Below are 14,873 nucleotides of genomic sequence, written 5' to 3' on the forward strand. Positions count from 1 at the left end.
GGGGGGGGGGGAGATTCTCATAAATCTTGAGAATTGTAACTCTAACAGAGAGAATACACCTAGCCAGAAATGATGGACATTCATGACCTATCCGTGAGACTGCTATCTAATGGAATGTAACTGGCTTTAACCCCACTTGGGAGAAAGACTCTAATAACTCTCAGGAATTTTGACTCTATTCAATAGAATATACTGAACTAGAAAGGACAGACAGAATTTTCTATGACTTAGAATGATCTAAAAAAACACTACCTCCTTAAAAAGGGGGACAGGAAAGAGATTGGAGGAGGGACGGGATTGAATGGGGCAAATCTCATTACACTAACAGGTACCAAAAAAACCTATGGTAATAGAGGGGAAGAAGGGAGCAGAGGAGAAACACCTGAATCTTCTTCTCATCAGACTTGGCTTAAAGTGAACCTACACATACTCAGTTAACTTATAAAACATCTAACCTTTCAAGTATTAAAAGGGGAAAAGGAGAGGGGGAGACGGAGAAAGGGAAGGGCATTCATTCAAAGTGACTCTCAGTGAATATATTATAGCTCTAAATGCTTACATGAATAAATTGGAGAAAGAGGAAATCAATGAACTAAACATGCAACTAAAAAAATTAGAGAAAGAACAAATCAAACATCCCCAATTAAATACCAAATTAGAAATTCTAAAAATTAAAGGAGAAATTAATAAAATTGAAAGCAAAAAAACTATTGAATTAATAAATAAAACCAAAAGTTGGTATTATGAAAAAAACAATAAAATTGATAAACCTCTGGTCAATTTGATTAACAAAAAAAGAAAGAAGAAAACCAAATTGCTAGCATCATAAATAAAAAAGGCGAACTCACCACCAATGAGGAGGAAATTAAAGTAATAATTTGAAATTATTTTGCCCAACTCTATGCCAATAAATTTGATAATCTAAGTGAAATGGATGAATATTTACAAAAATATAAGTTCCCCAGGTTAAATGAAGAAGAGATTAAATACCTAAACAACCCTATCTCAGAAAAAGAAATTCAACAAACCATTATTGAACTCCCTAAAAAAAATCTCCAGGGCTTGATGGATTCACAAGTGAATTCTACCAAACATTTAAGGAACAATTGGTTCCAATCCTATAGAAACTTTTTGGAAAAATAGGGAAAAATGGGACTCTAACTCTTTCTATGAAACCAATATGGTACTGTTACCTAAACCAGGAAGAGTTAAAAACAGAGAAAGAAAATTATAGACCTATTTCCCTGATAAATATAGATGCAAAAATCCTAAATAAAATCTTAGCAAAATGATTACAACAAGTCATCACTAGGATAATACATTATGATCCAGGAGGATTTATTCCAGGAATGCAGGGTTGGTTCAATATTAGGAAAACTGTTAGTATACTCAATTATATCAACAACAAACCTATCAGAAACCATATGATCATATCAATAGATGCTGAAAAAACTTTTGACAAAATACAGCATCCATTCCTATTAAAAACACTAGAAAGTGTAGGAATAAATAGACTGTTCCTTAAAATAATTAGCAGTAACTATTTGAAACCATCAACAAGCATTATATTCAATGGGGAGAGGCTAGAGGCATTCCCAATAAGATCAGGGGTGAAACAAGGATGCCCATTATCACCACTACTATTCAATATTGTATTAGAAATGTTAGCATCAGCAATTAGAGAAGAAAAAGAAATTAAAAGGAATTAGAATTGGGAAGGAAGAGACAAAACTCTCACTCTTTGCAGATGACATGATGGTCTACCTAGAGAATCCCAAAAAATCATCCAAAAAAATACTGGAAACAATTAGCAATTTTAGCAAAGTTGCAGGTTATAAAATAAACCGTCATGAATCCTCAACTTTTCTATATATGTCTAGCAAGAAACAGCAGGAAGAGCTAGAAAGAGAAATCCCATTCAAAGTACCCTCAGACAATATAAAATATTTGGGAGTCTATTTGTCCAAGACAGACTCAGAATCTTTTTGTAAACAATTATAAAACACTTCTCTTTTTTTCTGCAAGGCAAATGGGGTTAAGTGGCTTGCCCAAGGCCACACAGCTAGGTAATTATTAAAGACCGGATTTGAACCCAGGTACTCCTGACTCCAGGGCCGGTGCTTTATCCACTGCACCACCTAGCCACCCCTATAAAACACTTCTCACACAAATTAAATCAGATTTAAATAACTGGGCAAATATCAACTGCTCATGGATAGGTAGAGCTACTATAATAAAAATGACAATTCAACCAAAACTAAACTATCTGTTTAGTGCCCTACCAATCAAAATTCCCCAAAAATTACTTTAACGAGTTAGAAAAAAATGTAAGTAAATTCATATGGAGAAATAAAAAGTCAAGAATTGCCAGGAGCTTAATGAAAAAAAGTGCAAAAGAAGGTGGCTTAGCCCTACCTGATCTAAAATTATATTATAAAGCATCAGTCATCAAAACTGTTTGGTATTGGCTAAGAAATAAGAGTGGTGGACCAGTGGAATAGACTAGGTGTAAAAGCAGGAGATAATTATAGTAAATCTGCTGTTTGATAAACCGAAAGAGTCCAGCCATTGGGATAAAAACTCCCTCTTTGATAAAAATTGCTCGGATAATTGGAAGTTAGTATGGAAGAAACTTAGATTATACCAACACCTCACACCCTTTACCAAGATAAGATCCAAATGGTTACAGGACATAGACATACAAAAACAATACTATAAGCAAATTAGAAGATCAAGGACTAGTGTACCTGTCAGATCTATGGAAAGGGGAACAGTTTATGACTAAGAAAGTGTTGGAGAACATCACCAAAAACTAATTAGATGATTTCAATTACATTAAATTAAAAAGCTTTTGCACAGATAAAACCAATGTAACCAAGATCAAAAGAAATGTAGTAAATTGGGAAAAGATCTTTACAACTAATGATTCTGACAAAGGACTCATTTCTAAAATATACAGAGAACTGAGTCATATTTTTAAAACACAAAGCTATTCTCTAATTGACAAATGGTCAAAGGATATGCAAAGGAAATTTACAGATGAGGAGATCAAAGAAATCCATAGCCATATGAAAAAATGCTCTAAATCATTAATTATTAGAGAAATGCAAATTAAAGCTTCTCTGAGGTATCACCTCACACCTCTCAGATTGGCCAATATGACCAGGAAGGATAATGATCATTGTTGGAAGGGTTGTGGGAAATCTGGGACACTACTACACTGTTGGTGGAGCTGTGAACTCATCCAACCCTTCTGGAGAGCTATTTGGAACTATTCCCAAAGGGCAACAAAAATGTGCTACCCTTTGACCCAGCAATACCACTACTGGGTCTATACCCTGACGAGATGATGAAAAAGGCTAAAAACATTACTTGCACAAAAATATTTATAGCAGCCCTGTTTGTGGTGGCAAAGAATTGGAAATATAAATGTCCTTCAGTTGGGGAATGGCTTAGCAAACTGTGGTATATGTATGCCATGGAACACTATTGTTCTATTAGAAACCAGGAGGGATGGGATTTCAGGGAAGCCTGGAGGGATTTGCATGAACTGATGCTGAATGAGATGAGCAGAACCAGAAAAACATTGTACACCCTAACAGCAACATGGGAGTGATGTTCAACCTTGAAGGACTTGCTCATTCCATCAGTGCAACAATCGGGAACAATATTGGGCTGTCTGCAAAGGACAGTGCCATTTGTATCCATATAAGGAGCTGTGGAGTTTGAACAAAGTACAAGGATTATCCCCTTTCATTTAGAAAAAAAACAGATATCTTATTGTCTGATCTTGTTACCTCTTAGACTTCTCTTCTCTTCTTTAAGGACATGATTTCTCTCTCATCACACCCAATTTGGATGGAACATGGAACATGGAAACAAAGTAAAGACTGACAGAGTGCTTTCTGTGGGGGGAGGGAAGCAAGATTGGGGGTAAAATTGTAAAACTCAAATAATATCTTTAATAAAAATAAATGAAAAAAAAAGGAATAAAGGCAGTAAAAAAAGAGAATACTTGAAAGTCCTTTATTTCACTAAATGTATATTTTCCCCCTGAAGGATTTACTGCTTAAATTATTATTGTTTGTGATCCTAGCTCCTTTGTCTTTCAGTAAATAAAATCCTAAGATCTCCATTCCTTTAAATGATAGCTGCTAAGTCTTGTGTGATCCTAACTATGGCTCCACAATATTTGAATAGGTTTCTTTCTGAGTTTTTTTTTTTTTTTGACCTGGGACCTTTGGAATTTGACTATAATATTCCTTGAAATTTTCATTTTAGGATTTAGGATTTCTTCCATAAGGTGAAAAAGTAGTGGATTCTTTCAATTTCTATTTTAACCAATCTTCTGAATCTAAGATATTGGGGAAGTTTTCCTTTATAATTTCTTCTTTTTTAAAAATAATTTATTTGTTTTTCCAATTACATGCAAAGGTACTTTTTACCACTCATTTTTTTTACAAAGTTTTGAGTTTTACATTTTTTCTCTCTCCCCCTCCCCCCCAACAGAAAGAAATCTGATTTAAGCTCTATATTTATAACCCTACTAAACATTGATCAATATTGAACATATTGTGAGAGAAGAATCAGATTCAAACAGAAGAAAGAAAACATTAAAGAGAGAAAAAGCGATAATACATAAGATAAGCTTTGGTCTTCAATCAAACTCCACAGTTCCCTCTCTGGTCATGGATGGCATTTTCCATCACAAGTTCTCTAAAATTGTCTTTGATCATTGTATTGCTGAAATAAACAAGCCTAATATGGTTTATTATGACCCCATGTTGTTATGTGTGCAATATTCTTCTGATTCAGCTCATTTCACTCAGCATCAATTCATGTAAGTGTTTTCAGGTTTTTCCAAAATCTCATCCCTCATGATTTCTTATAGAACAATAATGTTTCATCGCATGCATATAGCACAATTTGTTTAGCCATTCTCCAATTGGTAGGCATCCCCTCAATTTTCAATTTAACATTATAGAAAGAGCTGCTACAAATGTTTTTATCTATTTTCATGATCTCTTCAGAAAATAGACCCAAGTAGTGGTATTGCTGGATCAAAGGGTATACACAATTTGATCAACTCACAACTCCACCAGCAATACATTAATGTCCCAGTTTCCCCTTCAACATTGATCATTTTCCTTCTATTCACATTGGCCAATCTAGGAATTGTGAGGTGGTACCTCAGAGATACTTTAATTTCTCTAATTAATAATGATTTAGAGCAATTTTTCATATTACAATAAATAGTTTTTATTCCTTCATCTGAGAATTGCCTTTCCATATCTATTGATCATTCATCAATTTGTGAATGACATTTTTTATAAATTTGATTCAATTCTCTCTCTCTCTCTCTCTCTCTCTCTCTATATATATATATATATATATATATATATATATATATATGAAATGAGTCCTTTGTCAAAAACACTAATTGTAAAAATTGATTTCCAACTTAATACATTCCATTTAATCTTGGTTGCAGTGTTTTTGTGCAAAATCTTTTTAATTTAATGTAATCAAAAGTATACAGTTTGATTTTTATAATGTTCTCTCTCTCTCTCTCTCTCTCTCTCTCTCTTCTTTGGTTATAAACTGTTCCCCTTTCCATAGATATTCTATGGATTCCACAGGTATACTATTCCTTATTCTCCTAATTGGCTTATTATATTACCTTTTATGTCTAAATCCTGCACTCCTTTTGACCTTATCTTGGTATAGGGTGTGAGATGCTAGTCTCTGCCTAGTTTCTGCTATACTATCTTCCAGTTTTCTCAGGAGTTTTTTAACAAAAAATGAGTTTTTATCCTAGAAGTTGGAATCTTTGGGCTTATCATTACTAAAGTCATTTACTGCTGTCTCTTTTGTACCTAATCTATTCCACGATCCACCACTCTATTTCTTAGCCAATAACAAACAGTTTTAATGACTGATGCTTTAAAATATAATTTTAGATCTGGTATGGCCTGGCCACTTTTCTTTGTATTTTTTTCAATAATTCCCGTGATATTCATGACCTCTTGTTTCTCACTAAAGTAATTTTTTTGTGAAAATTCATCTACAATTTTCTTTTTTCTATTTTGGGAACAAAAACTTTCCTGGTTTAGGTATCAGCACCATATTGGTATCATAAAAAGGAATTTGGCAAACTCCTTCTAAATCTATTTTTAATAATTGTTTCTATATAATTGGAACCAATTGTTCCTTGAATGTTTGGTAGAGTTCACTTGTGAATCCATCTGACCCTGGAAATTTTTTCTTGGGGAATTCATTGATGACTTGGTGAATTTCTTTTTCTGAGATAGGGTTGTTTAAGTATTTAATTTCATCTTCTTTTAACCTGGGTAATTTATATTTTTGTAAATATTCATCATTTCACTTAGATTATCAAAGTTATTGGCATACAGTTGGACAAATAGTTCTGAATTATTGCTTTAATTTCCTTTTCATTGTTGTTGAATTCACCTTTTTAATTTTTTGATACTAGTAATTTGGTTTTCTTTTTGTTAATCAAATTAACCAAAGATTTATCTATTTTGTGGGTTTTTCATAAAATCAACTCTTATTCATTAGTTCAATAGTTATCTTGCTTTTGGTTTTATTAATTTACCTATAATTTTCAGAATTTCTAATTTGATATCTAATTAATAATAATAAAAATTCTGGAATTTTGAATTTATTCTCTACTTTTTTAGTTACATGCTCATTGATCTCCTCTTTTTCTATTTTATTCACATAAACATTTAGAGATATAATGTATCCCCTAATAACTACTTTGTCTGTATCCCATAAGTTTTGGTATATTGTCTCATCATTGTCATCTTGGATGAAATTACTATTTCTATGATTTGTTGTTTAATCCATTCATTCTTTAAAATTAGGTTATTTAGGGGCAGCTAGGTGGCACAGTGGATAGAGCACCAGTCCTGGAGTCAGGAGGATCTGAGTTAAAATGTGGCCTCAGACACAATAATTGCCTATCTGTGTGACCTTGAGCAAGTCACTTAACCCATTACCTTAAATAAATAAAATTAAAAGAAATATATATATATATATATATATATATATATATATATATATATATATATATAAAAAAATAGGTTATTTAGTTTCCAACTGATTTTAAGTCTATCTCTCTATGGTCCTGATTTTTATTGCATCATGATCTGAGTAGGATGTGCCTTTCTGCGATTATAAGATTTAAAGAGCTTAAAAAGTGCCTGACTTCTCTCTGCCATTTAGGCCAAAAGTCCTTTATTTTAATTTTTTGAACTATGATGCCCAGACTTTTTTTGATCATGAATTTCAAATAGTTCAATAACTCTTAAATCATATCCCTCAATCTATTTTCCAGAACCTTTATTTTTCTGATGAAATATTTTCTTCTTTTTCCTATTTTCTTCTATTTTTTCCATTCTTTTGACTTTGATTGTTTCTTGATGTCTCATGGAGTCATAAGCTTTCATTTCTTAAATTCTAATTTTTAAGGAATTATTTTCCTCAGTGAGTTTTTCTACCTCTTTTCCTTTTTGGTCAATTCTACTTTCTAAGGAGTTATTTTCATCAATGAAATTTTGTACCTCTTTTACAATTTGGCCAATTCTGTTTTTTAAATGTTATTTTATTCAGCATTTTTGTACTTCTTTTCCCAAACTATTATCTTTTCATAATTTTCTTGTATCATTCTCATTTCTTTTCCCAACTTTTCTGGTGCTATTATTATTTGATTTTCTAAAATTATGTTTAGCTTTTCCATGAATTCTTGTTGAGGTTGTGTCCAATTCACATTTTTTTATCATATGATACTTTACTTTTACTTGTTTTGACATTGTTATCTGCTTCTGTATTTGTGTGTTAATGTTACCTATCACATAGATTTTTTTTTGGTCAGGTTTTTTGTTGCTGTTATTTTCTCATCTTTCCAGTCTAATTCTTGACTTTGAACATTTTGTTAAAGTGAGGCACTGTTCTTGGTGTTGTAGATTGTGAAGGGTCCATTATCCCTTGGGACAAGCTTTTTTTGCATTGCTATTTTCAGAGTACTTCCTATGTGGTGCGATCTGGGAAGAGGTGTGGTCACTGTTTTCCTGGTCTATATACTCTGGTCTTTTCCCATAAAGAGCCCCTGATATCTTATAGTCATAATCATTTCTGCTCCTCAGGGTCTCTATTCCCTTGCAACTGAAAGCCTATGATCCCTTTGTTGACCAGAAGCAAGCAATATGGCTTCTTTGGGTCCCTGATCATCCCCTGTGACTGAAAGCACTCCTTTCCATCTTGCAACTGTGACCCAGAAATGGGTATAGGCAACTACCTCTGCGTCCAGTGCTGGCACAGTTTCCCTTGTCATGTCAGATCAGTTGCTAAGTCCCTTTATAGTCTCTGGCTTGACAACTCTTGAAGCTGCCTCTGCTGCTTCCAGGGTCCACAACTAGTGTGGCTGCCACATATGCTCCAGCTCCCACTTCAGTGTCACAAAACTGTCCTTCCAACCTCCTAAGTTGTCATGAGTTGGGAAAAAATGTCTCTTTCCAAAAAAAATTCAATAAGGCGTTATTTTAAAGTTGGTTGGAAGAGCATGACCTCCTCTACTCTGTCATTTTGGTTTCCTCTGCACTGTTTTCCAAATAAGCTTTTGTCCAGACATTCTACCTGGACTTAGTCAATTGCAGTATAGTTACCTTAACTGCCCATTTTCCCATCCTTTCTCTAAAAGATGAGTGCTCATAGAGGAATAATTAGAATCATTCAAAAGTGGGATGAGCTGCTTTGAGAAGTGGTGGGTTCCTCTTCCTTGTTATTCATCAAAGACTGTGTGACCATTTTTGAGGTAATTGGAGTAGAAATTCTTCTGGGGATATGAGTTGGACTGGATGGTAAATGAAGTCTCTTTCATCTCTGAAATCTTGTGATTCTATGAATAAATTAATTCATGCCAAAACATTCAGCTTTATATTCTTAAGGCATTCATGGACATTAATGAATGTGATGTTGACAAAGTATTGTTTGGATTGAATTGCTTTCACATTTATCTTAATTTATCTTTCCCTGTAATTCTCAATGAGTTTTTACTTCATTCAGAGATTATTGAATGGCTTACAGCAATGTAGTGTGTTGGAAGACAAATATTGGGGAGTGACCTGACAGGGATTCTGCCTAGGCCTTCCACTCCCACTAATCAGCTGCATGACTTTTAGTGACTACTAAATCTTTCTGTAATTTAGTTCCCTTGAATATAAAATGAAGGGTTCAGACCAAATGTTATAGAGAACCTAAAATTCTATGATCTAATTAAAAATGCATAAATTCTCCTTTTAATCAAGTATGAGTTTAACACTGATACAATCAAAGATTCAAATGCTACTATCCTTTGGCCAATCTGCCTACAGTGAATCTATTCAGTTCTCAACTGAATAAATATTGAGGGATACAAAAGTAGCAGAGATGTGATCCCTATTCCTTATGGAGCTTAAATAAAATAAGAAACACTTAAATAATTAAAATATGTATACATAGATATAGTAATTTTAGAATTATGATGAATAGGAGTGATGGATCGATGATAGTATGTATCAGAATGAGTGAAATTAGGGCCTCATATCATAGTCTAAAAGAATGAAGAGGAATGGAGTGACGTAGTTTGGCAATAGAAAAAAGTGGGAATTGAATACATTATGTATAGTTTGGACAAAGGCTCACTGATTCAAGAAAGAAGACCACAGTCTGGAAGCAAAGAGCCTGGAACATAGGGTTCAAATGGTAGCATAGTGGAAAATGAGTATCATTAGATCATTAGTCAGTCAGTGAGACTTTAAAGAGGAAGTGTGTTTGTATTAGATCCAAAGGATGATGTGGAATCACTGAAGAATCATTCATCATTGGCAAACATGGTTAAAACCACAGGCCTGTAGGATGACTTTTAATTTCATTATTTTGAACCTTTGAAAGGGCTGAGGCATCAATAATAAGGTAGCATTAGGGCAGTACAGAGCCCTCAGAACCTGATCCAGGGATTCAGTCAGATAGGACACAAAGAAGAAAGCAGTTGTGTGATTCCTGTGTAAAGGCTGTAGATTCAGCCACTGTGGGGAGACGGATAAAAAGGCAATGAAGATGACTGAGGATTCTGTGGGATGGACACAGCCCATAGTAGCGCGGAAGTTGGGCAACAGGAAAGGATGAGATGGGGGTGTGTGGAGAGTCTGAGTGGTGACAAAATATCTGATTTGAGATGGCCTGACAAGTAAGGTGTGATTAATGAGGAAGAAAAGATGATAACAGTACTCAGTAAAAGTAATAATTTTATAGCATTTTAAGATTTACAAAGCACTTTACATATAATATTTCATTTGGTGAGTGGCTGGTGGAGGATAGGAAACTAAGGGAGGAGGAAGGACAGTTGTGGGAATTTGTATTTTTGCCTGCTTGGGGAAAGTGACAGCTAGTTGCCTGGCTCATCTCCCTTGGCTCATCTTCCTCTTTCTCTGTTGCATGAATTTTTCCAATATGGGAAAAAACAAGACACCGGTGTCTCCTTCCCCACATGCTTTTTGCTTTTAGTTGGAGTGGTCAAGGTTCTGCTACAAAACATCAACATTCAAGGGTGATCCCACTACAAAAGGACAAGAGATATGTAAACCATGGATAATCAGACCTCCTAGGACTAGAAGATTTATTTTGCTATGCTCACTGACCAATGTATACAATACAATTACTTGCATTGTTTAACAATATGTAGGTAGATTAAAATATTTACATACAGTCAACAAAAATGTAATGCTGGAACAAGTCTGTTCCAAATCACCCTGAGTGAGAGATAGGAGATAGCATCTGCCATGAAGGTCACTCTGCCACATCTTAATCATTACTTCCCCTCAAACCCCAGGAGACAGTCCTGGACCCTGAATCCAGTATCTCTAGACAACCAGCCTGCTTTTATCCTCCATAGTTAGCATCAATCCTTGTAGAGGAGTGACCTACTATTCCCACCAATACCAATACAAATTAATGGTACATAAGTTCAAGAGGCCTAGAAATGGCAGTGCTCCCTGACCATTAGACCTGTTTCCAGCTTGGCTCTCAGCCAGGGGAGTGCCTCCTGTGCAGATGAACCCCCTCACCTACTATTCCCACCAATACATACTACCATTGATAGGGCAAATATGCCAGCCTAACAGAAGCACTGAGATACCCTCAGGGAGAGAGAGAAAACAGCACCTGCCTGTTCAGTCAGACCCCATTTTGATCGCTACTTCTCCCCAGGCCCTGATGGAGACAGTCCAGGGCCCTGCCCTAGAAATAGCAGTATCCCTATGAACCCTGCATGGACTCTCCTCTCAGATTTTCTGTTGACCAACTCCTGTCTGTGAAACTCACAATTTGTTGCCAAAAAGCAGGAAGAATAGAAACAGTAGAAATAGAAGTAGTAGAAACAGGGCCATGAGTTCTTGGACCATATTATAGCTTCCATGGTGAGAAGATGGGGGCCAATAGCTTCCTCACTCCTAGAGTTCTGTCTTTGAATGACAAGGTAGGAATAAAAACACAGGAGAAAGGACTGGCCTTACTGACTTTGCCTCTTGATTACAAAACAACAACAACAAAAAAGGATTGTATTCTTTTCTTGTTGTTTGTGGACAAAAAGTGAGTAATAGAATGTCTATGCGTGCTCCAACTAGGGAAGTAAGGCTTCCATGACACATTCTCATGTCTTTCCAAAGATTGGCTCCCTAACCTCTTCCACACAGGGGAATTGCATCAACTCTTATTGCATCAACAATTATTATTGTAATACCAATTTATGTGTTGGTATTGAAATACTAGCCTTTTGTAGTATGGCCACTTCACAGATTTATAGATTTTTAGAGAGGGAAAATATCTTAGAAAACAATCGTGTTTGTATCTTACCTCCCTGAACAAGCTGTACTACTTGAGAGCTGAATTGTGACAGTGTCCTGTTCAGCATTCTATTTCTCCCAGACTATTCGTACCTTGCACTGAGTTAATATACATTGAATTGAGTTGAATTATCTAATCTAACCCTCTTCTTTGATAGCCCAAGGGATGAGGCCATAGAAAAGTGAATTGACTGATCAGAAGTTATACAGAGGTAGAGTCAGGGCTTGAATACAGGTCTTGGGACTCCTAGGACAGAGCTCTTTTTAATCATACTTCAAAAACCCAGTTGAAGATTGTTGCTAAATGATTTTTTATTTTTTTAGGAAGCAAAAAGGGTTAAGTGGCACACTAAGGTCTCATAACTAATAAATGTCTGAGATTGGATTGAAACTCTAATCCAATGCTCCTATTCATTCTTTAAATATCTCCATTTATTATGAGTGCTTTTTTTTTTCTTTAAGAACTCAGCCCTCTGTGTAAATGGAGGGTCATAATTTACCACACTCCAAGGATACCAAGGAATACCAGAATATTGCTTCATCACACTATAAAAGTCATCTTCCTCCTCCGTCAACCACTTTCACCATGTCATGACCCTCTATAAAAATTATTCACCGACTCCATACCTCAAAATTATACTCAACTTGCTCAGACTGCTTTCAAAGCCCTAAATAGCTTATTGTCTCATAAGTTATACCTCTCTTGTTTCCTGATTCTAACTTTTGCTCTCAGCACTCTGGCTGAAATTACTCATAATCCTTTCTTCTTTTTGTCCATAAACAACTTACTTTCTCATTACATATTTTTTCTTGTTATTTTTGCATTGTGGCTGGTAACCATTGCAGAGAAACATGATTCCTGCTGAAAAGTTATTAGGTTCATTGACTGATAACTTTTTTTTGAAAGATACACAATATAACTATCAAATATAAATTATGTCATAGCCCTTCTACAAAAGGATTTAGAGCAGTCAAGATGAAGCCTTCTGGCTGGAAAAAGAAATCTTTAATGTGTTTTAAAACTACTGACTAAAGAGGGACCATACCTTAAAGAGATATTCTTACCCACCCCTTGCCCTGGAGGAGAAATCTGAAGATTTCTGGATCTGAAAAAATCTGGATTTCCTTCTAGGTCAATCAGTCTTCATACTAGTTTTCCAAATCCTTTAGCAGAAAGGATGCCATATGATAGTCATATCATGTATCTTTTGGTTAAAAAAAAATCTTAAAAAATAGATTTACCTGCTTGGCTGTTTACATTGATCAAAATGACAGAATAATCAATTATTAATAAATTATTATTATATACAAGTCTTTCCTACATAGAGGACACATATAATGGAATACCTGGGGAAAATAACAAATTATGTTCAATTAAATTGTCCTCACAAAATATTATTGCTAATATCATTATTATTTTATTGAAGCTCCTAGGTGGTGCAATTGATAGAACACTGGGCCTGGTCAGGAAGATATGAATTCAAATATGGTCTCAGACACTAGTTTTGTGACCCTGGGCAAGTCACTTAAACTCCATTTGCCTCAGTTTCATCAACTGTAGGATGGAGATAATAGTGCCTACCTCACAGGGTTGTTGCAAGGATCAAATAAGACATTTTTATTTGTGAAGCACTTAGTACAGGGAAGATCTAGTACATCACAGACACTAAATAGTTATGTAAAGTACTTTATAATATTATTTCATATGTTAAATTATTTTTGTTTCATATTGTATCCAGTATAATTCTAAAATATATAGATATACACACATTAGGGATACATAATCAAAATTTTTTTATAGATCAAAAAGACCCTGCTCTATCCAGTCAAAACTTTTTTGTATGCCAATTCTGTTATTTTGTGTCTTAGCTCCCTCTCCCAATTGTGTCATCTGTAAATAGTAGAAACATGCTGTTTATTTCTTTATTGAAGTCCTTTGTAATAATTAAATATGACTTATGAAATACCTGCCATGAACCAAGTGCCACACTTTTCTTTTGCTGCCTTCTTCATTCCATTTCCCTCCTGTCTTTGCCTCTGTCTTTCTCCCTCTCTCTACCTCTCTCTAATTCTCTCTCTGTCTCTCTCTCTCTCTGTCTCTGTCTGTCTGTCTCTCTCTCATTTTGTGGCTCTGTGTCTATGCCTCTTTCTCTCTCTCCTTCTCCCTCTTTCTGTCTCTGTCTCTGTCTGTCTCTCTCTCCTCTCTTTTCCTACTTCTGTCTCTCTGTCTGTCTCTCTCACTGTGTGTGCTTATCTGCCTCTCTCCCTCTTTATCCCTATTTCTCCTTTCTCTATCCATCTCTCTCCCTCTCCCTCTGTCTCTTTCATTCTTTCTTTTTCTGCTTCTCTCTCTCTCTCTCTCTCTCTCTCTCTCTCTCTCTCTCTCTCTCTCTCTCTCTCTCTCTCTCTCTCTCTCTCTCCCTCTCCCCCTCCCTCTTTCTCTTTTCCTGCTTCTGTCTCTCTCACTGTGTGTCTCTGCCTCTCCCTTTCTCTCTCTCTCTTTATCTCTCTGTCTCTGTCTCTCTTTCTGTCTCTCTCTTTGTCTCTCTCTCCCTGTCTCTCTGTCTCTGTCTCTCTGCCTCTCCCTCTCTATCTCTCCCTCCTCTGTCTCTCTCTTTCTCTCTGTCTCTCTCACTTTGTCTCTCTCTCTCCCTCCTCTGTCTCTCTGTCTGTCTCTCTCTTTCTCTGTCTCTCCTCTGTCTCTCTGTCTCTGTCTCTCTCTCCTGTTTCTCTGTCTCTCCTCTGTCTCTGTCTCTCTCTGTCTCTCTCCTGTGTCTGTCTCTCTGTCCTGTTTCTCTCTCTCCTCTGTCTCTCTCTGTCTCTCCATCTCTGTCTGTCTCTCTCTCCTGTCTCTCTCTCTCTCTCTGTCTCTGTCTGTCTGTCTCTCTCTCTGTCTCTCTCTGTCTCTCTCTGCCTCTGTGTCTTTCTCTCTCTTTCTCTGTCTCTGTCTCTCTCTCTCTGTGTCTCTCT

The sequence above is a fragment of the Macrotis lagotis genome, chromosome 1, assembly GCF_037893015.1.
Source record: "Macrotis lagotis isolate mMagLag1 chromosome 1, bilby.v1.9.chrom.fasta, whole genome shotgun sequence".
NCBI classification, from domain to species: domain Eukaryota; kingdom Metazoa; phylum Chordata; class Mammalia; order Peramelemorphia; family Peramelidae; genus Macrotis; species Macrotis lagotis.